The 26,220-nt window shown below is 43.2% G+C and overlaps 1 protein-coding gene across 9 annotated transcripts in view; it reads right to left on the bottom strand.

Annotated features, from left to right (window-relative positions):
* The window catches only part of SHANK2 (SH3 and multiple ankyrin repeat domains 2), a 4,166,579-nt gene that overhangs the window by 22,325 nt on the left and 4,118,034 nt on the right, over positions 1 to 26,220 (bottom strand). The window lies entirely within an intron of this gene.

Here is a 26,220-nt window from a genome sequence, read left to right as displayed (position 1 = left end):
ACCCAGTGGCTTTTCGCCTCTCCGTTCCCGCCTCATGGCGTATCCACCCAGTGTTTCACTCTTCCCTGCTCAAACCGTGCCCTGCTCCTACCCGTATCATTACCGCGCCTGCTCCTGTTTCGGTGTCGTCCCCTGACATGTTTGAGGTCAGTGCCATCTTGGGTTCCCGTCTCTGTAGGGGTCGGTTGCAGTACCTGGTGGACTGGCTGGGGTATGGTCCTGAGGATCCCTCTTGGGTTTCCACTCGGGATGTACGGGCCCCGCTGGTTGCTCGTTTTCATCGGGACCATCCTTCCAGCTCACGGGGTCGTGGGCCATTGGGGGGGACTCTGTCACGCCTCCTCCCTGCCACACCATTGCCAGACAGCCCTGCCACACCATTGCCAGACAGCCTTCCAAATTCACATCCGCCACCCCTAATCATGCACGTTTCATCCGGCGTGTTCCCCATAACACTCACCGCACTCACCAACTGAATTACCAAGGACGGCTACGACCTTTCCTGCATTGGAACCTGCCATGGCGCTTCTCTCCGGGACGGCTCCCGTCCACGGGCGCCCGGAGACTACGATCCAGCGCACAGAGCGCTTCCGATCAGGTGACCAAACGCCGGCAACAGGCGGCCAATCACCAGCAGACTCCCAGTGCAGCATCGAGGGTCACGTGACGTGGCTCTGCGTTTCCCTCGTGACTGTATCACATGCTCAATTCAACGCAGTCAAAAGGACAGGGGAAACGCGGAACAAACGCTTCACAGCTGCTTTTCGGAGTGCTGCACAGCGTTTTTGGATCTCGCTTAGGATTTGGATTTCTTTGACCACGGAACGTTGCACGGATTGCTTTTGGTTTCTTACTCCGGCTCAGGCGAACTTTGATCTCCAGGCATCACGACCTTTGGCTTTGCACAAACTTTTTGAACTTTAGATATTGGACCTTGGCAATTGTTTTCTTGGCTTTCGACCCTGGACTGTTAACGGATTGTTTACAGATCATCCTCTGGCTACCTGATCTACAGGTGTTCTCCATCAAGAGTGCCCACAAGGACCCTTCTGTTTTCCCCTACCCCTTTGAGGCATCCTGACCAGCACATTTGGGTAAGCCCTTTAGCTTCTTCCATCATATTGTATTGTGATCATTGTGACTGTCTGCCCTAATCATTTATTGCCTTACAGTGGTCAGGGGGTCCTTCCGGGGTGTTCCTGGTTCCAGCTTGACGGCACTCCACACCTGTGGCTTCAAGAATTGCATTGGTAGTGATATTATTCTTACCAGTGTGGTACTTGGGGACGGAGGTATCTTCATCTACAAGACCATCAAGATCATAACAGTCACCCTCTGAACACGGGCTCAGTCTCCTGCATGTCCAGTTGCCCTCACACTGCCTCCGGGCTCCCCAGCACTTAAGGGTCTGTATCTGCAACCATACAGTCCCTTCTCTCTGTACTTATGACCCACTGCTGGCTGCACTTGTGATTTAACTACACTTCCCCTTCCGCTCCCCCTGCCACTTATCCCCCTCCCTCTTCCCTGCACTTGCACAATCTGAATGACACAAGGCCTAGTAAGATCGTTATTTTGTCCTTCCTGGTTTCCCCCTCCTTGTCTTGTCACGGCTAGAAACACTTGTGTACAGGCATGTTATACATCTCTCATTCACACACACTCATGATCAAGGTGTGTGTGTGTTTGTGTGTGTCTCTATATCACTGAATTGATCTCTCATACACACAATTGCCGCCCTGTGTTTACTTTAAAACAGCTTATAGCCCCAGAAGGACAATACAATTCTTTCAGTAATAAAGCTATCCTTGTTACTTTTCAATGCTTGTTGGGTGACTAAGTTTCATTCATGGAGCCTCATTGGAAGATACTTCCTTACCGTCATGGAACACACACAGATTTTCACATCTGTTCCAGGACTATGAAATAAGGAAGGACAATTTTGTAATACGCTGCTTCCAAGAGACTTGGCTCCGACGTATTCAAGCATGTCATGTTTTCACGGTCTTTTTAAACAGGGCTAAAAAGAACAATTCCGGCCGCCCATTTTCTGGTCTTCTAACCTTGATTCGCAACAGAGAAATTTGGTCAGTGCTCGAATCAATTAACCCTAACATCTTTGTTCAGGCTACTTTGATCCAAACGACGATGGCAACACATGGCCCCTGCACTCATCTGTTGACAATAAATATATATTGGAATCCGACCATGATTTCGTCAGCTCATTTCATCAATTCAGTTATGCTGTTGATCGATGATTATACAATCAAATTTCAGGACATCTATATTCTGATTTGTGGGGATTTCAATCTCGCTTGGGTTGATGGCAATGGATCACTTAAGGATATGACTTCAATTCCTAATTGTATCAGAGGAAAATGTTGGCTTAACGAGATGAACGCCAGAAACTTCACCAGGTTGAATGGACAGGTCTCGGGTGACATCCCGGCGAGACATACCTGGGAGAGCAACGGCGTCAAAAAAATATTGGATTATATCTGGGTTTCCAATAATTTTACACATAAGAGCAAATGCCTGTCAATAAGGAGCATGTGCAAAAGTGACCATGAGGCAGTTGTTTGAACTTGGGTGGAGCCCACTGGTCCGGAGCGTTTATTCTATAAAGGGGCGTTAGAGATAAATCAAGGATTGAATCGCCTAAGGCTAACCAACAGCAATATAAAAAGCATAACTAATGCTTTTCTAACTGAAAATCAAAATGCTCCCACAACTTTGGAGTATGACGCTCTATTATTGGACTTTGAAACTAATTCAAGTGGTTTCCGTGTTAGCCATGAAAAAACAATTCACCTTTTCAGCAAAAAGAATGCTGATGCCAAACGTTTAATGCGACAAAAAATCAAGCAGATTAAAGCCAATAACATCAATAAATATATCCAGGCCAAAAATGAATGTCGCCAAAGATATCGGAACTGGACAAAATTATTCAAAATGATACGCGAACAGGAATGCACAGAGACGATGCTCATGCTGATACGTGCTAACAGAAGTTGTGAGACTTGGGGAAAAAATATACACTGGTTCCCTAACTCAGCAAGCACATTTGAGCATCGTAGTTGCTGACAATATATGGATTGAACATTTCACCAAGGTATTTAGTACATTTTCCGATACCACTGTTGCTTTTACCGCCAAAAGAAGACATCCAGTATGCAATATCGAGGCTGAGAAACTCTGGTGCAGCAGGCCCTGATGGGCTAACCAACTTAATGCTAAAGAAGAACATTAATGAGTGGTCCAGCTTTATCTCAGCTTTGTTTGACCGTATAATAAAAACTAAATCTATCCCGAAAACATTATTTGCAACATTCTTGGAAAAGAAGTTGGCCAAATGGGCTTTGGAAAATGCTACTATTGACCCACGTCAAACTGGATTTACTAAGGGAGTATGAGTTGAATTAAATCTATACCTCCTTTCGCTCTTAAAGCTTGAAACGTTGTGAGATCAAAAGACCTTGTTTTTCGCATTTGTAGATCTGCAAAAAGCATTTGATAGCTTGAATAGATCTTGGATGTGGAACAAGCTCAACTCTTGGAACTGTCCACTGGATTTACTTCAAGCATTAATGCTTCTTCACACGAATATATCTATTCGAGAGAAAATTAATGCTCAAGGCGAATTAACTAATGAGATCCCCACAGAAAGGGGTGTAAAGCAAGGCTGTCCTCTAGCTGCAACTATTTTTCTTATTTTTTTTTAAACTTTGTTTATTGTATCACACAGGTACAACAGGACACGTGAATATATCAATCATAGCGTTTATATATTGTTAACACAGTAATATTAAGGAAAAGAGAGACAGAAACCACCGCCCCTCACAACATTTCCTCCCTTTCGGCTTTATCAGCCAGGTATTGTTTGTATCTGGTCCATATGTTTTTAGGTCTCGTGGCTGAGTGCATCTGGGGCACCCACTATATACCAACTACTATGGATAAAGAAGTAGCAGCACATTGGGGCACAAAAGGAATCATGCAGTGGGGACAATTGTTCCGCGACAAGTGCTTTGTGTCATGGCACATCCTCAAGGGCATAGTGGAAGATACACTGAAACAAGTTGCACTAGATACCATAGCAAAAACATGGGCAGAACCAGCTGCAACTATATTTAAATTATATATCTCAGATCTTCCATCTGCACTACTGGACTGTCACTGTTTTCCCCCTAAAATCAACGGCAATCACTTGAGCTGGGTCACCTATGCAGACGACCTAGTACTGATGGACCGTACCCAAGTAGGGTTACAACGCCTGATGGCCAGATTGGAAATGTACTTGAATCCAAATGATTTGAAAATAAATGTCGCCAAGTCAAAAATCTTATGCCTTGGCTCAAAACTAGGGAAAAAAGGGAAACTCTTCAAATGGCACGTTTCAAATCAAATTTTGGAACGACTTAACAGCATTCGATATTTGGGAGTGTATTTTAACAACTCAATTAGAGAACATCAGCGGGTTGTAGATTTGACATAAAAAATGAACAACTTGAAACTTCAGGGTGCAAAACTGCACTCTGATTATGGAAAATTCTTGCTTAGTCCGGTAATTATGTTTTACCGTCAAAAAGTTGTTGCCGATATTACATTCGGTAATGAAGCAGGATTTAACTTTAGTAGTCAAATCTGGCCTGTTTTGGAAGGCCAATTCTGGTGAAAAGTTCTTTGCTTGCCCAATTGCGTATCCATAAAATCTATAAGATACGAATAAGGGCTGCAATTGCTATATTCCTATGTGATTTGGTAATCGATTTCGCTATTAAGGAAAACTCTGATTAGTGAGACACCATTCGCATATCAAATATTGTAAGGTGCCACAAGTAATGGTCTATTGAAAACATGGTTCGAGAAGTTGAATAATCACTTGACTGATGCTGGGAATAGCATACAAATGCTGCTAGAGAATCCCTGCAAAGTCAACAAAAAAACTAGCACTCTGTGACTGCCTTAAACCTATAGACCAAAGGACAAGCTAGTCTAGCTTTGGAAGGAGAAGCGGGGCTTAAGCGAGCCCTCAAAATATTTAACTAAATTTCCTTCAAAATACCATCGTAACCAGTTTCTGCGATTGCGCTTAAACTTGCTTCCAAAATAGGAACTGTTATTTCAGAGACATACTGTAGAAGTCGTGTCGTCAACAACTGTCGATTCTGTGATCTTGCACTCCAATCTCTAAAACATCTGGTTATAGAATGTTTTAAGATTTCACTTCAAAGATCAAAATTTCTTGGAAAATGTTCGCCCCTGAACGATAACATGATTGAGTGGTGGGCATTTATACTATCGAGTCGCAATTGTATGCTATCCAGTGCTGTAATTGATTACCTTGATAACGTGTTGACATCTTCAGAATTGACTGTTTGAATGACTGATTGATGGTATTATTGTGATTTTCTATGTTAAGATGAATGTATTAGATGGATTGGGATGTAGAAAAAGTTTTGTAATAAACTGTATTTTACAATTAAAAAAAAATAGCTGCTCAAAGAAGGACTCAATTTGAGTTCTATTACAGGGGCTTATTTACATAGAATCTATTTTCATTCACCGTGATGCCGCTGATGATTGATTCCATTTTTTTAAAATCGTGCACAGTGCCACTCCTTTACTTACATAACTGTGATATCACCAATCATGACCTAAACGGATTCTTTTCAATATATGGTTAGTACAATTAGTAAACATAATGTAATTGAGACGTTGAACATTTCTTTACCGGCTTTGGAAATGGGCACAGGAACAACTGCACCCCATCACAATTTTCTCTTTGCCAATGTCACATTTCTTATATACCCAATATTCTATACTTCAAAGGTCTTGTGACCACCTCCTATTTTCAAAGCCTTTTTTCAGTGTTCATTTGTTTAATAGTGAGCTTATGCCATGGAGGGAAAATTACTCAACACATGACTTGATGCACTACAGAAAAGGACTGCAATCGAACACAGCAGACTCACCAGTCCTAAAAGCAGGATTATACAAAAAAATAATCTTTTCCTAAAGTATTAGGGCAAAAACGTTCTCCTTCCTTTTCTAGTCAAAACTCCCAACCAAAATGTACAGCTGGGTCACCTGACCCCCACCTACTAAAGATAGCTAGGGTTCAAAGCTTTTTCTATTTCAGCAAACAATGGATTACACCGGCCATCAACCACTGGCTACCAGCATTCTGCACTCTCTGGTTTTTAATAACAATATATATTTTTTTTAAAACACATACACCGGCCCGTCATCAATGTTAAATAATTATGTAATTTCACTTTGCATGATACCCTGTCGAGGTGATGTGTGATGGAAATACGATAACCCCTATGATTTTGTTGAATTCATACATGTGGAGTGAATTTGTAATTTAAAACGTGCCATCCTTCTATTTGCAGCAATTCTTGTCAATTTCCCCGTCAAGCAAATCGAAGCGATTGATGTAGAAAATTGTTAAAATGTGTTGCAATTAATTAACTGTTACCATTTTCATAATGGTTTCAATCTGTCAGCTGAGTATTGTTTCCAAGCAACCAAGTAAATTACACATTCCCAGGATATGTTCCATGTCCAGCCAATGACGTTGCGCACATGCGATTCGAGACAACTTCCTGCGTCCCAGTGCAAACTGGGATTCAGTGGCAAGAGGAATGCAAGCATTGGCAAAGCTAAACAGTTTTGGCTTTTGTGTAGTCATGGAATCCATATTTTTCAGCCACTGCCATAATGGTACTTCTCAAGTGGGAAAAAGCTGCAAAATGGTACCAATACCTGGGCATCTTTAAGCCTTGCCTGATAACTGCCCATCTAATACTCATATGGATATGTATCTACTTGGGTTTTATATAGTGCAAACCTAGCTAGCAAACAATGACGTGCGGCACATATCTTTGAGGTTGACCTATGAGGTAAATGGGATTAAAATATGTGGCACGAATGTTCCGGCCATAGGGTTTGGATGTGATGCGGAATTCAAGAAGACTAAGTGGTACCTAGGTAATAACTGAAGAATAAGGCCTCGAGCTATTTCCAGAACTGCAAGAGCATTGGCGCAGTCTGGAATGTGTCATCAAGATGGTGTTGCAGAAGGCCAGCGCGTACCAAGAGAAGGTCTCTTTCCTGTTTTTTTTCCCTTGTGTGCTTGTTTTGTCTTGAGGCTTTACATGCCTATATGGGCTTATACAAGAATCAAAACGGTTGCCTTTGCCAACACTTGATTTCAAAAGGAATTCAGTGTAAAGAACAGCTGCAAGGACACCCATTGCTTACAAAGCAAGTTGGAAGACGGCACATCTGGGCCTGGTTTCTAGCTGTAGTTAACTACTACCTTTCCAGAGGCTGTTCATAAAGCACAGAGCTAGACACAAAGAGAGCTCGGAGGGATGTACTTTGGGTGGGGGGGAGGGGATCAGGTACTGTGTAGGAATGACCATAGGGACTGGCATAACCAGTTAATGAGTTGGTAAAATACCCTACAGCACCCATAGGGCGTGCAGCCTCCTCACTTCCCATCTTCACTTCATATTATACAGAACGCTTTTACCTCCACCGAAAAGCTAAAATTAACAATTGCACTTGAAACCAGATTATAAAATGTCTTTTTAGCGGCAAAGTCATATTGGTGCACACCGACAGATGGTGGCTGGCGGCAAAAAGCAACGTTCTCCATTTCCAAAACAAAAAAAGCCTTTGAAATTCCAGTCTCACAATCCGCAACGACCTCTGACACTGGTAAACTCCTGTAAAGTTTTGATGGCTCCAAGTCCAAGCATTTATCCTATTTCTTTCGGTCACCCCCATTTAAATCGGTCTGGTTGAAGGAGACCAATGACGCACATACTGTGGTTCTGTAAGGTTGTGTGTAAAGGGCCAGGGTTGTATTTGCGTTTAGTGAGAAGAGTGGAAGAGTGTGTGGATTCTTCCTGGAATGAGGGACTGGAGGAAAGCTGAAGGATTCGACTGGCCATTGTCGGGAATGGAATTGGTTCTCTGCAAATTGCATGTCTAGAATCGGTGTCCAGAAGGTGCCACTGCCAAATCCTTCCTCCCATGGGATCAGGGCGCCAGTTCAAGGGTAGTCTTCTCTCAAATGGTTTGTCACTATGCAAAAGACATTGCAGTCATGTATTTGCACATGTTGCAGATAAACCAAGATTGAAAGTGGATTTTGCTTCCCTGTGGAAGAGGCCCTAAAGACCCCTTCTATCCTAGTCTCTTAAACCCTGATAATCTGTGCCTGGTTCCATGTGAGCCTATGCTGGGCTCTTTAAAGCTACCCCAGCAGATGTCACATATATGTTTTGCTTTTAAAATAAAGCCTCCCACACAACTGTTTCCCTTTAACCTGAACGGTACAACGTCCTTTCATCGCGGGACTTTTTTTGCGGGTTTTTTTTACCGCAAATTTTTTCTCGCAAAAAAACCATCGCATTTTTTTTGGGGGGTTAAAAAATTATATATGTGGGATGTGGGTTTTTGGTAATAGAAATAAACTGAAAGGGAATGGGGGTTGGGCGGAGACACCCCCAAAAAAAGAAAAAAAACTTTCCTTCTTGGAGTGAACCCACTGGAGGGGTCTAGTCAAATGGTCAACAGACAAATGGTCCACACAATTTGGTCAACAGGACAAATGATCAAATTTATTTTTTAGTTATGTATATGTTTTTAGGTTTTCGTTTAGGGAAAAAAGGGGTTTTTAGCAAAAAAAAAGAGGGGTTGGAGGGGACCCCCCCCAAAAAAAAAAAAAAATGTGAAAAAACAAAAAATAAATTTGATCATTTGACCTGTCGACCTTTTGGTGTCGACCATTTGTCCTGTCGACCATTTAGATTCGACCAGTTGACCTACAATCCCCACTAGATACCAACCACCCAGCAGAAGGAACCGTGCACTTTGTGGCTGTCCAGTGAATCCATGAGCCTTCATGTCACCCATGGACCTGTTGTGCATTGTTTTAAAATATTAGGATAATGAAGATCAAAGCCACCGAAATAAATTCTGGTACGCAATAAGGAGTGTGGGTTGGTCTGTATTGCTGTCACTTTCTGAACTAACAATGGTTATCATGTGAAGTATGTTGTTACTTATCTAGTACTATCCCACCAGTCCTCCAAATGAAGGGTCCCAAGGGGCCGTTCAGCTTCAACCAGGGGTGTCGCTAGGTCTGGAATGGATCTGGCGATATGCTAACAACGGGACTTGGGCTAGCTAGCCTTTTGGTTGTAGACCCTGAGCTTCTATCAAAAGACCTGGGGCTATAGCACCTCTAGCTCCCCCTCCCCCCGCTAGCAGCGCCTCTGGCTGTAGGCCAATAGGCCATAAAAGCACATATCAAGCAAAGCCGATAACATGTAGATCCTTCAAACAGAAAGAAGATGATGGATGTGATCACAGGCAATTTCGGTGATTTGGAAATCTAGGGGCTGAGCTGAAGGCATACTTAGGACCATTGTATTACACCAGCAGCTGGTTTAAAGCAGCAATTTAGCCATTACATTTCAGAAGGCTGAACGCACAGAGTTCGCTCAAAGAGACCCCAATGGGATGTGTTTAGGGCAGTGAATGGCTGGTAGGGTTGGACACGGCCATAGAGGCAAGCAGGGCCATTGGCAGTCAATGGGTGAGTAAATAACCAAACCACACCCAGAGGCTGCTTGTCCTTCCTCACATGTCATCTCCCTCCTCTCTTCATTTCCCATGACAATATTTTAGCGTATAGGCACTGCTTACACGGCTACCTGATAGGCAAAACTAAACAATGAGGAGCTAATGCAAAATAATTAGATTGTGGGATGGGGAATATATCACCCTTTGAAGGGAAGATGAGCTAGAATCCCCTGCTTGTAAGTCTGCTTGTAAATGTCAACCGGAGCTTAGCGTGTGCAATGGGCTTAGAAAGGGGAGGACCCACAGAGACATGGCAGAGGCAAGCATGGGCAACTGCACTGGTGAAGTGGCGACTTGGCAGGTGTTGCGATGGAGTGGAGCAAGGGAGCCGTGTGCTTGTTTGGTCTTTACATCTGCTTCTAGATTTGAGGGAGTGATACAACAAGCTGTGTTTCAGCTCAGCACTGAATGCCTGAGGCCACCTGGGAGGGCATTCCATAGATGGGAAGCCCCTTACAGCCTTGCAAGCATCCCGACGTCAATCTTGTGGCAATAATGCAATTTACACGTAAGGGACAATTCATTAGAGGAAGGCGCTCATCCAAACGCACTCCAATCAAGGCATGTGTGATTCCTTTAGCATTCCTGTCCATTTTAGACAACAGCACTTTTAAAGCCATATTTACAGTGGTAAAGCACAACTTTAAGCCTTAGAATACAAAGAGCTCACAGTTTAATGAAAAGCCTGGTTGAATGCCTCACACACAAAATGGGGCCCATTGATATCCAATGTATCCATAGACCTATTCAGAATGTTTCCAGGAAATAGGAGCAATTTGCACTTCTGTTCCTTTCTGTGATTCAGGCGCATTTTACCAATATGTTTGTTACTTATTAATTGTGGGTTTGAGTGTTTTTGGGAACACACTTTCCCTCTCTGTATACCTTAATACGAGCATGCGACTGGTTGGAATCCTATATTGAGTGCAGATCTTTAATTAGTTCCAGTTCTAAGCACACCCAACAAATCTAGACAGCAGAAAACTCACCTTGCGTAGTAAATTGGGCCTGATTCATGGAAGTGTTTTAAAATGGCGCAATCCCATAGGAAAACGTTCTGTGAATCAGGCCCATAATTGGGAGGGGTTTTGAAGGAGAAAACTGCTATCTTTCAGCAAATCCTCTCCTTTTGTCTCTATACAGGACCATTTCTTAATGATCAAACCAGGCCACCTGAACGAAAAAGGGAATGAAATCCGATAAAGACATTGAATACTTTGAATGGCAAAGAAATGTGACGCGGATCCCTTCACAAAGAGCTGACAAATAGAGTAAAAGTAATGGAAGTGCGATTAGCCAAAATGCGTTCACAGAATCATTATTCCCTGGAAAAGAAACGCTCTAATACAGATCTCAAGAAAGGGGTAATTAAAAGCAATTAAACAACGGAAGTTAGTAGTGGGCAGATTTTGGATGTAGCAGAAAGCCAAGTTTCTGACTTAAGTTCTCTTGGCTCAACTTGCACATTTTTGAAAGAATGGGGATATATATATATATTGAAAAAACAAAAAGACTGAAGGAAGTCAAAGAACGGTGCTACTCATCCATTGTTACTGAAATCAACAGCGACTCCTGGGTTCTCTGTGCATAGTCTTTTATTAGCGTTTCGGTGGACAAGAAGGAACAGAGAAAATCACAATAACGCGTTTCACCCTGGCGGGCTTCGTCAGCTTGTGTAGACCTGAGTATTTCTGGTGTATTTACATCTAAAAGGTGTTGAGTGCATTTTCCATTTCCATCATCTAGTACAGCTCACTAATGTTACCACTGTGCTGTTTGTGTCCGCTGTGTATGGGATTACTACACTTGTTAAGCCCTCAAACAAATTGGGCAACTATTTGTCCACATCGCCAACCATGCCGCATATGCCACAGACATATAATTAAAAGAGACCTATATATTTTTTTCCAGTTGGTGGAATCCCACTTTTAGATGGATATTAATATTGTGTTGGTCCATATGGTTTCAATTTTGGGAACTTTGTATGTTATACCATTGAAAAACTTACCAAAGCTACATGTGATCGTGCTTGGTCTTAGCATGTATTTGCAATTGTATACACGTGAAAATACGTCCCTCTTGGGCATAAAAGAGAAATGGAGTACACAAATAATTGCTTTAGCGTTACATTCGCCGCCACTGGTCAATTTCATCCCATGGTCCGACGCCATACTATTGACCCTAAAGTGCCTTACTACCTTGATTGGGCTGCCTCGACATGTGTGGTGATTATCTGTAATATACACATACAGACATAAAGTGCATGGTGCAACTTATGAACCTCAGATTTTGAAGTATCATGATAAAATACTTTGATGAGCTGAGGAGTTCCCCATGAGATGCATAGTGCTTCACTCAAATGCAAACTATCGGAGGCTCCTCAGAAAGTGCTTAACATGTAACGCCATGCGTTGCGACAAATAATGCTCTATCTCGGACTGCACGGTATTGCAGTCATTATTTATAGCTTACATGTTTATAAGTAAAGTGCAAAGTGCATTTCTTGATCCAATAGTTTTAGAGTATCATGATAACATGCTTCAATGAGCACGGGAGTTCCTAATAAAGTGCACACTACTTTACTCATATGCCAAGTATCGTAGGCAATTTGAGCTGAAAGCTCACAACAAAGTGCTCAACATGCCGTACCCTACCATAAGGTGCATAGTGCTCTATCTCTGATTGCCTGAGATGACCTTATGTCTATGTGTCAAGGCGGGGCTCCATACGGAGCCCCTCTTCCTTTTCCATGGTGGCCTGCAGGAGGTGAAGAGAAGGAGCGAATGCTGCAGGAGCACCTTCTGCCATCAAAATAAGGCAACTAGGGGGATGGAGGTGAAAAAATAAATCAAAAAATGGGATGGAGGGTGGGGGGAAGATGGGGGCGGGAGAGCTGGCCATCCGGCAATTGGAACGCGGGCTTGTACTGGTGGTTCAAGCCTGCCTTCCTAGACACCTGATTGGCTGGCTCCCTCGCCCAGGGTGCTAAGGGACAATTGTATGCTAGAGAAGAGCATAAAAGGATAAACAATTTTCTGTCCCAAATACTTTTCTCTAGCATACAATAAGCACCATAATCGATGAACCTTTACAACTATCCACGGTCTCCACAGTCCCCTTTCCAGGCCATGGATCATTGAAAGACCTAGATGGCAGGTGCACACCATGGCACTCCTACCATTTTTAATTTTATATTTGTAACACTACCTCAATGCTAGCATTTCGGGGCTGGACTGCCCCATTGCAGGACAAAGACTGATATGTTTGGGATATTTCTTCTCTGTGAAAGATAGTGAGCTAAAGACTCTGGGTAAGTCTCTCGTAACCAGGACTAATGTCTGGCAGAGGGACTCCCAGGACCCCCCCCCTTGTTAATTTGCATATTTAAGTAACTTTGGGTCTCACGCTAAGTAACTTTGGGTCTCACGCTAAGTTACTAGGGGAATTCAGATGTGGACCCCTTGCTCACTATTCTTAGAGAGGCACAGCTCCACCCTACTGATGAGGTCCAACCATACCGAAACACGTGTCTGGGGTTGCTGTTGGTACTGTTGTTCAGAGGAGAATAGCCTAGCATTTCGGTGCTGGACTGCCCCAGGGCAGGACAAAGACTGATATGTTTGGGATATTTCTTCTCTGTGAAAGATAGTGAGCTAAAGACTCTGGGTAAGTCTCTCGTAACCAAGACTAATGTCTGGCAGAGAGACTCCCAGGACCCCCCTTGTTAATTTGCATATTTAAGTAACTTTGGGTCTCACCCTAAACTACTAGGGGAATCCAGACATGGACCCCTTGCTCACTATTCTTACAGAGGCACAGCTGCACCCTACTCATGAGGTCCAACCAGACCAATGTCTGGCAGAGGGACTCCCAGGACCCCCCCTTGTTAATTTGCATATTTAAGTAACTTTGGGTCTCACCCTAAACTACTAGGGGAATCCAGACGTGGACCCCTTGCTCACTATTCTTACAGAGGCACAGCTGCACCCTACTCATGAGGTCCAACCAGACAGAAACGCGTGTCTGGGGTTGCTGTTGGTACTCTTGTTCAGAGGAGAATTGCCTAGCATTTCGGTGCTGGACTGCCCCAGGGCAGGCAAAGACTGATATGTTTGGGATATTTCTTCTCTGTGAAAGATAGTGAGCTAAAGACTCTGGGTAAGTCTCTCGTAACCAGGACTAATGTCTGGCAGAGGGACTCCCAGGACCCCTCCCTTGTTAATTTGCTTTCAAACAGTTACACATCCATCCCCCAATCACTTCCAAAAACTGTACATATAACCCTATGACCATACTAGGCTTCCACACACCAACTGCTACTTAATATTCTTCTGCAAATCTTTTGCATCTGCATTTCCCTTACTTATACACAAGAATTGTACACAATCCTATTAATGCAATCTGCATTGTGCAATGAGAGAAGTACATAAATAGAAGGGGTAGTAGGAAATGGGCAAGTGCTCATGAGAACCTACGAGGGAAATGCCAAGGGATGCCAAGGTGGGACATCACTGGCTAACTACTGGAGCAGAGAAGTCCCTTGGGTGGGATGCATCTTAACAGTAACATCCCTTTAACAACGTTTTTGCTGTCAATTTAATAGGTTTCATGGTGTTACATCATTGTATATAAGTTATTAATAATTCCTCTTTTCATAAATATCAAAGAACTATAAACCTCCTTTGGTCATAATCAGCAGCGCATGCTGGGGACAGAAATCATTGTTCAATTGCACACGGCATAAGGTTCCACCATGACCCCAGCCAAACCAAAGCACCCCTATTATTCACTGCACATACCCTGCATCCTAGCTCAGTGTCCACTATACCCTAATAATGTAACCCATGGCCACTGCTCATGGCTTGCAGCCATGGCCAGCCTCCAAATCCATGGGCCATAGGCTTCGGCCATGCCACATTCCACAATAAGCAAATCAGAGTACACATTTGCTTTTGTCGAGGGCCAGGCCAGGCCAGGCCCACTACCCACACACCAAATATATATCACTAGTTTTTCTACTTAAATCCTTACACTTTTGAAAAATAAAACACAAGACATGTTCCGAAAAACAGTCTTTTAAGGTCATCCCTAATACTCGTCGCAGTTTGTTGTCATCTAGTCCACCACTTCAGGCTGTAACCGCAAACAGAATATTTTTTCCCATTTAAACCTTTGCCCAGACACCAATGCTATATCACTGTGTTGTGTACTTGCATTTTACATTTCTGAAGAAAAAAAAACAGACATATTTGCAAAACCATGCTTTCAAGTTCTTGATGACCCTCCTCATGCATATTACTGAAATACCATCCATCACTTCAACCTGTACCCACAAGCAGATTTTGTTTTCCCAGTCTAACCTATCCCAATTTTGAAAAGCTTTAACACATAGCCATCCCTAGTGGCCATGCCCACTTTAACTCCGTTGCTGGTCCCTCGTTGTCATGGCCAGTAGCCAGATTGTCTGTGTCATGGCCTTAGGCCATGCCCCAGACAATCTAGCCACCGGCTACACCTCAGTCATCAAAGGTATATCACCATTTTTTGTCCCTATGTTAAGACATTTTCAAAAAATAAAACACTGACATTTGCAAAACCATGTTTTCAGCTCCTTGCCAATGCTGCTTAGATGAGTTTGCTGCAATACCGACCATGTTTTATTTTTTCAAAAGTATCAAAATGTACGTACACACAATAGTCATATAACTTATCCCGAACTTTATAAAAAACTATTCAGACTTTGCACAAACACTCAAGGTTGGGTCTATAATCTTTCAGAAAACTTTTGTCCACATTGGTCAAATGGCAACAAAGTTATAAGACATCTAAAAATGTTGAGACCCCCTCTAATTTTGCCACCCCTTGACAAAATCCCACCAAACATTGCAAAAACATTCATATCTACAATCTTTTTGCAAACTGATGTGCAGATTGGTCAAATGGCACCACATTTATAAGCCTTCGAAATATTTTGGGACCCCCCCCCCGTCAAATTTTGTACCCTCTTTTCACCAACCCAGTAATGCAAGACTATGCATTTATATCACTGTACATCTCAGATGTTCGCAAACATCTCAGGATTGCCCTGGAATGTGTGCGGATATCAGAGAACAAAAATGCCAATTTTTTGGCTTTTGAAGGCCATATCCCATCCCATCCTCATCACCCCTCACCTCTCCAGAGATTGTTTAATTAGTTTGGCAAGTGCAATGTTGTGTTTTTTAATATGTTTTTCCTGCGATGTTCGCGGACACCAGCGGCTGTCCGTGGATCCAACATGATGGGCGTTTCCAAAAATCTGACGCACCTCACATTTTTATTGACCAATCAGCGGGAGAGCCCGATGTCCGTGGACATCATATCGCACTCTGGACCAATCGGAGGCCTGTCCATGGACCGATCATGGAAGTGAGTTCACAAACCAAACCCAGATATCAATAATAGTTTTTTACCTACTTTTTGGTGCCATTTAAAAAAAACAACTGGACGGATTAACACCAAATTTACAAAAGCACACTTTCGGGATGAAGCTGCCGCTCCTGACACACATTTGGTGAAAACCGGTCCAGTGGTTTTGGCTGTAGGTGTGAGCAAAAACAATTTTTCCATTTCGTCTAAGGGAAAAAACACACATTTTGGGACACCCTAAAACTTTGCCCCCATTGATGAAACCATACCAAACTTCGCAGAATCAATCGGACAGGGCCATATACTTTTTTTTGGAAAGTGTTGTGAGGATTTGTCTGGGGCAGGAGGGCAACGTTATAAGCCACCCAAAAAAGTGCTGTAATATATATATTTTCTCTCTATTTATTCTTCTCTTAATGTTCTTTGGTCCTTATAGATGCATGTTGAACCTGATTTATCCCACTATAGTCTTGTCTATTTTAGATTCATAATTGATTATATATGTAGTGTTTTCTTCTTTTCTTTATGGTTTAAGGTTTCCTCTTTGCCAGCCCCCTGCCTCACATCTTTTTTGTCTGGGTTGCACACGTGAAAACACCATGGTTGCCAACATTGCATGGGATTCTCAATAGGGTATGCCCTAATACATCGGTCAATACATCATGCAGGCAGTCTACAGCCAGAATCTGATGGTCACTTTTATGAATGGAATTATCAATTTTTCCCAGTAGGTGGAGAAATCGCGTCTTGGATGCTTTATCTGATGCCTCCATATCTTTGGACCTCTTATTACAAAACCCATCACAGGCAAAAAATAAATTGTTTGAATTTGATTGGATCAGCAATCGTGTTAAATGTACATTTCTTCATGACTTTAACAGGGCTCCTTTTGGCCATAAGCAATTCTGGCATATGACAGATTACTTAGTCAAGTGCCCTGCTCCGCACCTTCGTTATACATTTCTACGTTTTAGGCCAAATCTATGGCCGACTGCTGCAGTGCTGGCTAAAAGGGGACAGATTCCAAGTGATCAGAATTTTGTAGATTGTGTTAATAATCCCCAACAAGAATCTCTTCAACATCTAATCGTAGACTATCCAGCTTTGGCAAAGGAGCGCAAATTACACTTCAAAATTGTGATCTGCATTTTTCATCCTTTAGATTCTAACTCTGTATGGCAGATCATTTTTTCAAATCCCAGGATTGCAGTTAAAATTGCTATAGTTAATTTTCTTAATGCAATCTTTCCATCGCAGTCAAGTACTTAAATTCTAAGAGATTCAACCTAGAGAAATTGGACTTGCTTTGCCCCCAAGAGAGCTTTTATAGCTTTGGCACTTTGTTGTTAGTAGAAATTGAGAACTGCTGGTGCCCAATTTGGACTGTTAACCTATTGACCATGTTCTGTGAGATCTTATATAATCCGTGAGACACTCATTGATCGCTTAATGTATCTTTGGGGGCCATTCTTACTTGTCATCATAACGTCTTTCTCATTTTCTAGCTGCTAAAGAGAATGTTTGTTTTATCATTCTATTTTGCTCAAACCTGTTCAACAATGTTTGGAACAAATTTGATTGTTTATAATTTTGTATTGTTACATGAATCACATTAAATATGTTCTTGTTTTGAAAGGTTGGTTTTTTCAGCCAACCAAAATAAAAAAAATAAAAAATGTAAATAAATTATCCAAATGCATTTTTTTCACATGACTCAGTTACAATCATAAGTGAATTCATCAATGTATTTGTACACTTGCAATCTTGCACTGCACATAGTCACTTTCTGGCTGCTAGCTTTATTGCCTTGACAGTAGGTGGACAGGGGCATTCAATAATCTGTTAATTCATCCCACATTTTATGAATGTTTGGCAAGGTCCTTAATCATTTTATTATATTGTATCTCTGAATTGTGTTTTTTAGGAATTTACGCCATGCATGGCCACTTAAAGAATGGGCTTCATTACAAGTTTGGCGTAGCCTTGCCGGTAAAACCATCAGGCTGCTGCCAAATTTGCAAATTTTTCCAGCCCCTGGCAATAGGGAAATACAGAGCCATTACAGCCCTGGTGGACCCTGTATTTCCCCATTGGCAGGGGCCGGAAACTTTTACTCCCCATTTCCATTGAGCCCATAGGGCTCAATGGGAATGGGGAGGCCGGTAGCACTGGCAACATTCAGAATGGTGCCAGTGCTACCTGCAGTGTCCGCTTGCGGGTGCCGGTACGCCCACCAGGTCAGACAAGCTTACCAGTACCATTGTTACCAGACCGGCAAACTTGTAATGAGGCCCATTGTATTATTGATTTAGTAGAACATAAAGTGGTTTTTGCACCTTAACTAGATGTGTTTATTCTGCGATTTTGCACAGCACGCAGTCACTTATACATTCAATAGACATCTATAGGCATGCAAACTGTATTCACGAATCGTGCTTTTTGGCATTGAAGCCAGGTATAGGCTATTCAACTTTTTAGAATTGTTAATTCATTTGCACAAAAAGTGATGCTGTATAGAGAAGACTATAAATATGTTTACACTGCGATTTTGCACAACACATAGGCACTTTCAAATTAAGGATTTTTAATGCATTTACGATTACAACTTAAATCAACTTGATGACAGACAAAGGTTATATCTTAAGGGAGGGAAACAAACACACATACTCAAAGAGAGGTATATAGACCCTACATTCCATTGAATATGGCAATGTTATAAAATGGTAGCCATGAAACACCCAGATGCAGGAGAGGTTAGTGTGCTGGAAACATGGAAGAGGGACAAAACCTCCTTGATCATAGAGTTGTATTATGTCTATATGTTGTATACTCATGCTAGTATTGTTGTGTGATCAAGCCATCAGTAGGTGGTGAAATGCGTTACATGTGGCCTCTGCTGCTTACAATATTTACTGTGCTTTTTTAATAAAGTGCTTCTAATTTTCCACGTGAGTTTTTGGACATTCAACGGGGGTTCTCACTAAAAAAATAAATATATATATATATATATATGTGTGTCAAGGAACAAACTTTAGTTGCAGGGATGTTAAGGTGAGAAATTAATGCAACAAAACCCCTCAAATTTAGCTAAAGCCACCTTACTTCACGCTCCCTGTTGAACAGCCTACGACCACAATTAGGACATCACAGTTTATAGTGGCCCCGTTCTGTGTTCAAATATACAGTGGACACAGCCAAACGCAGTTGCCACTGCGTGTTGTAATGCTATCAGTGGATGTAATTAGTGATGACTTCAGTGATGTCATCAGGAATGTCTACTGTGATGTCATCATTGTGGTAATAATGTGGTTACATCACAAATACCATCATGTCTGACTTCACTGATGACATCACTGGTGCCATCACTAATAACATCATATATGACCCCAATGATTACTTTACTGATGGCATCTGACATAGGATCACTCTAGGTACTAGCACACCCTTATGTTTCTACCTATGTTGTTTTAGCATTTTTGAATAGTTCATGACAATAAGTGCATTATGAGAAATATTCAATAGCTACACATACATCATATCACTGTGAAGCTTTCATTTGTAGTAGTTTGCTAAAAGATGATATCTGAATTTTTAAGTATGAAGGAGTAAGAGGTAAAGGAGACCAACTGCCCGCATGAGTCATATCCCACCACCCAGGGCTAGATTAAAGGAAGAAGGAGAGTTAAATGGCAGTAGAGGACAAACTGAGTTCCATAGCAAGGGCATAAGCAGGGCACAGCTGCATCATGGCGAGAAGCATAGAGTCCAGCATAGAGACAGCACCGGCTATTCAAGGCCAGGGTCTGCGATGTAAGGCCCATCCATAAACTGCAAGAAAACTCTGTCCATGTGCAGGAGTTCTACTATGGCCGCTGGTGAGTGGAGTGCTGATATCACCAGTGATGTGATCAGGGATTTCATCTGTGGTGTCATCATTGTGGTCCTAGGCTGTGCAATAGCGGGCGCAAAGTTAAGGTGGCTTTAGCTGACTGCCAGGGGTTTTGTTAAGTTCTCAAGTTAATGTCCACTGCAACTAAAGGTTTTCCTTGAATTTCCAAGGTTTTGTTTTACCATCATTTTTTTCCACACCACTGGCCTTGGCCTACAGCCATGGCCAGTGGGGGCATGGACTTCGGTGGTGGCCACTGTATATTTTAGAACACTAACAGACCACTAGCCATGGCCTTCAACCATGGCCAGTGGGCCCGGCTTTTGGCTGAACCCACTGTCCATTTTAGAACACCATGTGATAATCTAGTGAGATCATCACTAGGACACCGGTATGGGCTTCCTCTCATGTGGCCAGGGAAAGGAAGCCGCTACATGATCCTGACCCTGAGGGGTGGTATCATGAGGGAGGATCACATGGGAGGGGACTTATGTTACAGGCCAGGGCACCTGAGCAAGACATTTAAATACCAAAATGAGGCACGGCTGCTAGGAGAAGGAGGTGAAAGAGATTTCAAAACCTGTGCAGAGGGCATAGCTGTTGAAGCAGAAGTTATCCAAAGTGCAGGAGCAGCCACGGAAAGAAGAACACCAGTGGAAGCCATCGCGAAGGGTGAAGGCAAGCAGGAGTGCAGAGTATGCTCAGCAGGAAGCAGCATGTCAAGAAGAAGCACAGCTGATGAGGAGACGTGCTCCCAACGTAGGACATGGTGTGTAGTGAGAGAGAAGTCACAGAAAATTAACAGAGGTGTCAGGTCTCCCGGAGAACGACGAACAGCTTACCAAAGGTACGCAGGAGAGAGCGGGCAGGACATCGGAGGTCCGCTGCAACATCTGACAGCGAGATGGAGTTGCCAAAGAAAGTCAGTGAGTTGGCTAGGTATAAATGCTGACCATTGGGCGCTCCACATAAGAATGTTGTTGAAGTTAAAACATTGTGAATACCGAACAATTAATGAAAGGAAGCAACAACTTTGTAATTGTGAATACTGAACAATTAAAGAGACAAAGCAGAAGTGGCAAGAACAAACATTCTCTCATAGGGGATTACAATTGGGGAATGGTTCCAACCAGCATTACCAACAACCAAGAAGCTGTGAGAAAGGCTGAATAAAACAACAAAGGCATAAATCCCCTTTCAGCAGATATACGTGGGAGAAAGCTCATAACCCACATTGCCAACAGCCAAGAGACTGTGAAACCATACAGAAGTGAAAAGGACACAACTCTTCTTTTTTTGGGATATCAACTAGGGGAAGCTTGTAACCCAAACTTCAAACAGTCAACAGGCCATAAGAAAAGACAGTTATTGTTCAACCCTCCTTCCAAGAGAGACGGGTGTGGAGAATCTTGGATTCAATATTGCCATCAAGTTTGAATGCAGGTGTAGGAGTTTTCTTCCTTGCAGGTGAGTGTTCTGGGAAAGGGATCATAATAGTTAGTCCTGGCAGGCAAGTATACAAGGAAAGAAGATGGTTTGATGAAATATAATTGTGATAAAAAGGTGTGGTGGAAAGACCTTTATCATTTGTTTGACAGGCTGTGGCATCATCAATAGAAGTCGATGTGCTATACTGACAAAAGTAATTAAATTAAAGAAGTTGTTATAGGCTAAACATTGTTGGATCATTTTAAATGAATTGCTTTGGTTTTGAACTTATGTTATGAAAGAAAGACTTTTGCCTTTCCAAAACAGATTTTGCAAAACACCTATTGTTTTTAAATCATGGAGAAACAAGACATCTGCTGTGTCACAGGGAAAGACAAAGTGGTTGAAAGAGACTTTCTGTGTTACCTTAAGCACAACTTTTTAAATTCAGAACTGTGCTCAAAGTACTCCTGAATTGATCCAGAGGAAGGGAGCCCAACCCTGGTCTCAATGAGCGCTTTCTGATTTCTTTAAGTTTGAACTGATACATTTTTTTGTGGAACTAAAATTAGCCATACATTCCTTGTATCATTTTATTGTGTATATTAGTGTGAGGGTCAGAGGATTTTTGGACACTAGGTCACTTTTCTTTAGTTTTAGTTTGCTAGGCAGGGACCTCTCTGTTAGAATAGGGAAAGATAGGCGTTTATCACATCCTTTTTCCTTTAATAAATGGCTAATCTTGAGAAAAAGTTACCTTTGTGTCTGTCTTGCATTTCTTACCCCTCCCAACTACCAGACCACCAGACACAGCCTGGGCATATGTTATTCTTGCAGCCGGTCATTTTTTATTTTTTTTAATTTATTTTTATTGTGATCATCAAGAGTATAACATATACATTGCTGTATTCTTTGGCATTAACAATTCCGCCTGCAATCAACAAGGTAACGTTTTAACATTTTTCCAAAACAGAGCAATTTTTTAAAACAATAGTCCCCCCTCATGTGGACCCCTTACGCCACTCCCCAGGTCCAAACAGTACGGGTAGCTGGATGATTCAACTGGAAGCAGTGTTTTTTCTCTGGTGTAGAATGTACGGAAGACAGACCCAATCACATGGAGCGATGGATAAAGACAAAGTGAGTTGTGGGGCTAGTGGAGGCAGGGCATAGTTGGACAAGCACTGAGACGACCCTGTATCATAAAGGGCTAGCTGGCAGTGTCCGGCCCATTGTAGCTCTCGGGGGTAGCAAGACGTGTCAGGGCTTAGTATTTGCTCCTCTAAATAATTCTAGGAAGGGGAGCCTTTGAGTGTCGATGTGTGTGTGAGATTACATGAGTAGTGCTGCGAGACTCTCCATCTCATAGATCCCTTTTGCTTTACGCAGCCGTTCTGTTTTGGTCGGGTGTGTGCTTGCTTTCCACTTTATTGTTACGCATACGTGTGCTGCTAGTAGCAGGTTCCTGGCATGTGGGGGGGACTAGGTACTGCTCTTCCACTTGTTCGACCCCAAATAGCACTAAGAGAGCAGTGAATTCCCTGTGAATGCCCTCTATCTGGTGGATCTAATCCAGGATGTCTTTCCAATATGTTTGTATATGGGGGCAGCTCCACCACTGATGCCAGTAAGTGCTTATTTGTGAGCAATCCCTCCAGCAGTAGGAAGAAATTCCTGCGTACATTTTAGCCAAGCGATGGGGGGGTTAAGTGCCATTGTGTTAAGATTCTGCAATTGTGCATTTTGTATTGCACTGCGATGGATGATTTCCAGACCACTCTATGTATTGCTTCCCATCCCTTGTGGTTGTCTTCCCAACCAAGGGCCTCATCCCATTTTGTTCTTGTGCGTGGTGAAGGTAGGTGGCTCCTATCCAAGAGGGCTCTATATATTTTTGTTATAAGACCTTTTGTTCCTTGGTGGGTATTTAATATGTTTTCAAAGGTGGTGAGGGGGCATTGCAGCTGTCCTTTCCATTTAGAGTCCGTATGCACCGCTTTTAGTTGCAAGTATGGGAGTTGCTTAATCGCTAACCCTTGCTGTGCATTTTCTAGTTCTTCCTTGGTTATAAAAGCTCAGTCTTTCCACATTAGGCCCTGTTTGTATTGTGATTGAAAGCGAATTGGGTCTATAATTGAGTCCCTGATGGGGCGGGCCGAGATGCAACTAAGTGGGGAAGTCTGCAAAACAAATGGATCAATTAGAGTGCTCACACTCAAAACACATGAAAGAGGGGAGGACCACCCGGCAGACACAGGTTGTCCAACAGAAACGTCTAAAAAGTGGTAAACTCCAGAAGGTTGAGCAGCGTGCAACAAAGCTGTCGATTAGATCTTCAGGCTGCTTGATCTTAAACGTGGTTACAACCTGCAAATTTTTAGACGTTTTAGACGTTTCTGTTGGACAACCTGTGTCTGCCTCCAGACACTGCCACTAGTATAGAAGGTTGAGGGACAGTACTCTCCTCTATATCTTTTAAGTAGGCGATACACCACGCGCTAACCAGGGACAGGCACCCCCGCCAGGGTTAGGGTGTTCTTCCTTAGGGCAAGGTACGCCGAGCCGGATGGTCCTCCCCTCTTTCATGTGTTTTGAGTGTGAGCACTCTAATTCATCCATTTGTTTTGCATACCTAAGATCCACCTAGAATACCTGCCTTCCTACAAAACCGTTGTTGTTGTGCTACCATACGTTACCTTGTTAACGGTTAAAAGGATGAACACGGTTGTACCGTGCACTTTAGCTTTGTAAACTTTCCCTGTTGTTTTCTAGACTAAGTGGGGAAGACCAAGTTGTAATTCTGGCCATGCTAGAGTTCTTTGCGTTCCATATGGGCCACAGCGCCTCTAAAACTGGGTGTTCTCGTGCCTTACGTGGGATGTATGGGGGAGGAGCCCACAGCCATTCTCCCAACATTACCGGGGTGAAGAGACAATTTTCTAGGTGAACCCATTGTTTGGTCTTCGACTCTCAGATGTGGTCTACTAGGATACGCAGTTGTGACGCATTTTGGTAGTGGTGGAGGTCGGGGTATGCCATACCCCCTTTCTCCTTTGGGAGAATTAGTGTGTTGTAAGCAATACAAGGTGTCTTCCTTTCCCAAAGGAAGCTCAAAAGGACACTTTTAGCTGTGGCAAGGAACGAGTCTGGGAGGCGCGTGACGGGAAGTGATTGAAAGAGGAAGAGAAGCTGCGGTGGAACATTAATTTTTATGAAGGTTAACCTCCCCGCCCAGGAGAGTTTCAGTTTCCCCCAGCTGTTTAAGTCTTGGTGAATCTTGGCCCAGAGCGGTTTGTAATTGGCTTGATATAGATCTCGAAGTTGTCTAATTAAATTTATATCAAGGTAAGGTAGCGTATTCTCTCTGGTGCGGTTTTGAGGCCCCAATTCGCTAGATTTACGGCCTGCTGTTGAGAAACTTCTACAAGGGAGAGGGCAACAGTTTTATTATGGTTTATGCGAAATCCTGAGTGAGGCCCATATTCCTCCATCCTGTCTAGAAATGCGGGGACGGATTGTTCGGGATGTGTAACGTAGACCAGGACATCATCTGCAAACAGGGCTGGTTTGTATTCTTTACTGCCTCTCACTAGGCCCTTTATAGTGTTCTCACTTCTGATGCCCTGGGCTAGCGGCTCCATGACTAAGTTGAAGACCAACGGCGAAAGGAGGCACCCCTGTCTCGTTCCTCCAGTTAGGGTGAACTGGGGCGATGCTACTCCATTAACTGTGACCTTGGCATGCACGTTGTTATACAGGGCTTGTGCGCCCCGCACCCATTCTGCACCGAGGCCTGCCTTCTGCAGGACTTGTGTCATGAAGCACCATTCCACCCGATCGAAATCCTTTTCAGCATCGACCAAGATCAATGTGGGGTTTACATTGTGTGCGTCAATTGAAGCCATCAGTGTTACTCTCACCTGGTATCCACAGGGATGCCACCCAGCCGGGTTACTCGCTGGTATGCTTCTCAGCTTTGCCCTGATGTGGTCTGCGGGGAAGGTTCTGCCTGAAAATACAGGAGGACTGTGTTCAAGGCTAACCGACTGGGGTAAGTATCCTCCCTCCACCCCCGTATGATTTCAGTCCCTCTGGCGCCCTCTCCTCACCCTGTGGTAGAATTAGGCGTGCTCTCCGTCCTGCCTTCTTTGCAGGGGCGCGTTGTCTTTCATGGGCGAGTGCGGTCCAGTTCCTTCACGGACGCCGGCCCGTTTGAAATTGTTCAGGTAGGTCTTATTGCTGTTCTTTAGTGTTGTTGCTATCCTGCATGCCTTTCTTTGTTTAAAATGTCTCTTTTTTCTCCCTTAGGTATGTGGAGCTTCAGCACAGCGAACTCGCTTGGTTGAGCTCTGCTGGTAAATGATGGCGCATTAAGAGCGCTATGATGCGGTAAGTAAGCGCTATGTGCAGCGCTGCAAAGTCTTGCCTTTGCTAACCTGTGTTTTCCTTCCTTGTAGGTCGCGGTGTTCTTCAGCGCGAGTGGAATGTCCGGAGTGGTGCCAGCCGAGACGCGACCAGCCAGGTAAGCCTTTTGAGCAGTTCGTAATTTGTAAATGTCTCTTCTGCTTTCTTTAATGTTGCCTCTATCTTCCTCTTTCAGGTCGCTCTAGAGGCCCGAGTCCTGATTCCACCTGGCCAATTGGTTTGCCAGAGGGGGTTTTGGGCGAGGGTCATGACAATCAGGTCCAGTGTTTTGCAGACATTGTCCGCACCCTGCCTTTCTTTAACATACCCAACTGGTCATTGTGGACCAAATGGGGGAGGACTTCACTCAGTCTGTTAGCTAAATTGTTCGCATATGTTTTTGCATCTACATTTAACAAAGATTG

The sequence above is a fragment of the Ambystoma mexicanum genome, chromosome 11, assembly GCF_040938575.1.
Source record: "Ambystoma mexicanum isolate Mex_15411 chromosome 11, UKY_AmexF1_1, whole genome shotgun sequence".
NCBI classification, from domain to species: domain Eukaryota; kingdom Metazoa; phylum Chordata; class Amphibia; order Caudata; family Ambystomatidae; genus Ambystoma; species Ambystoma mexicanum.
The sequence above is the reverse complement of the archived record's forward strand: the minus strand, read 5'-3'. Positions and strand labels throughout refer to the sequence as shown.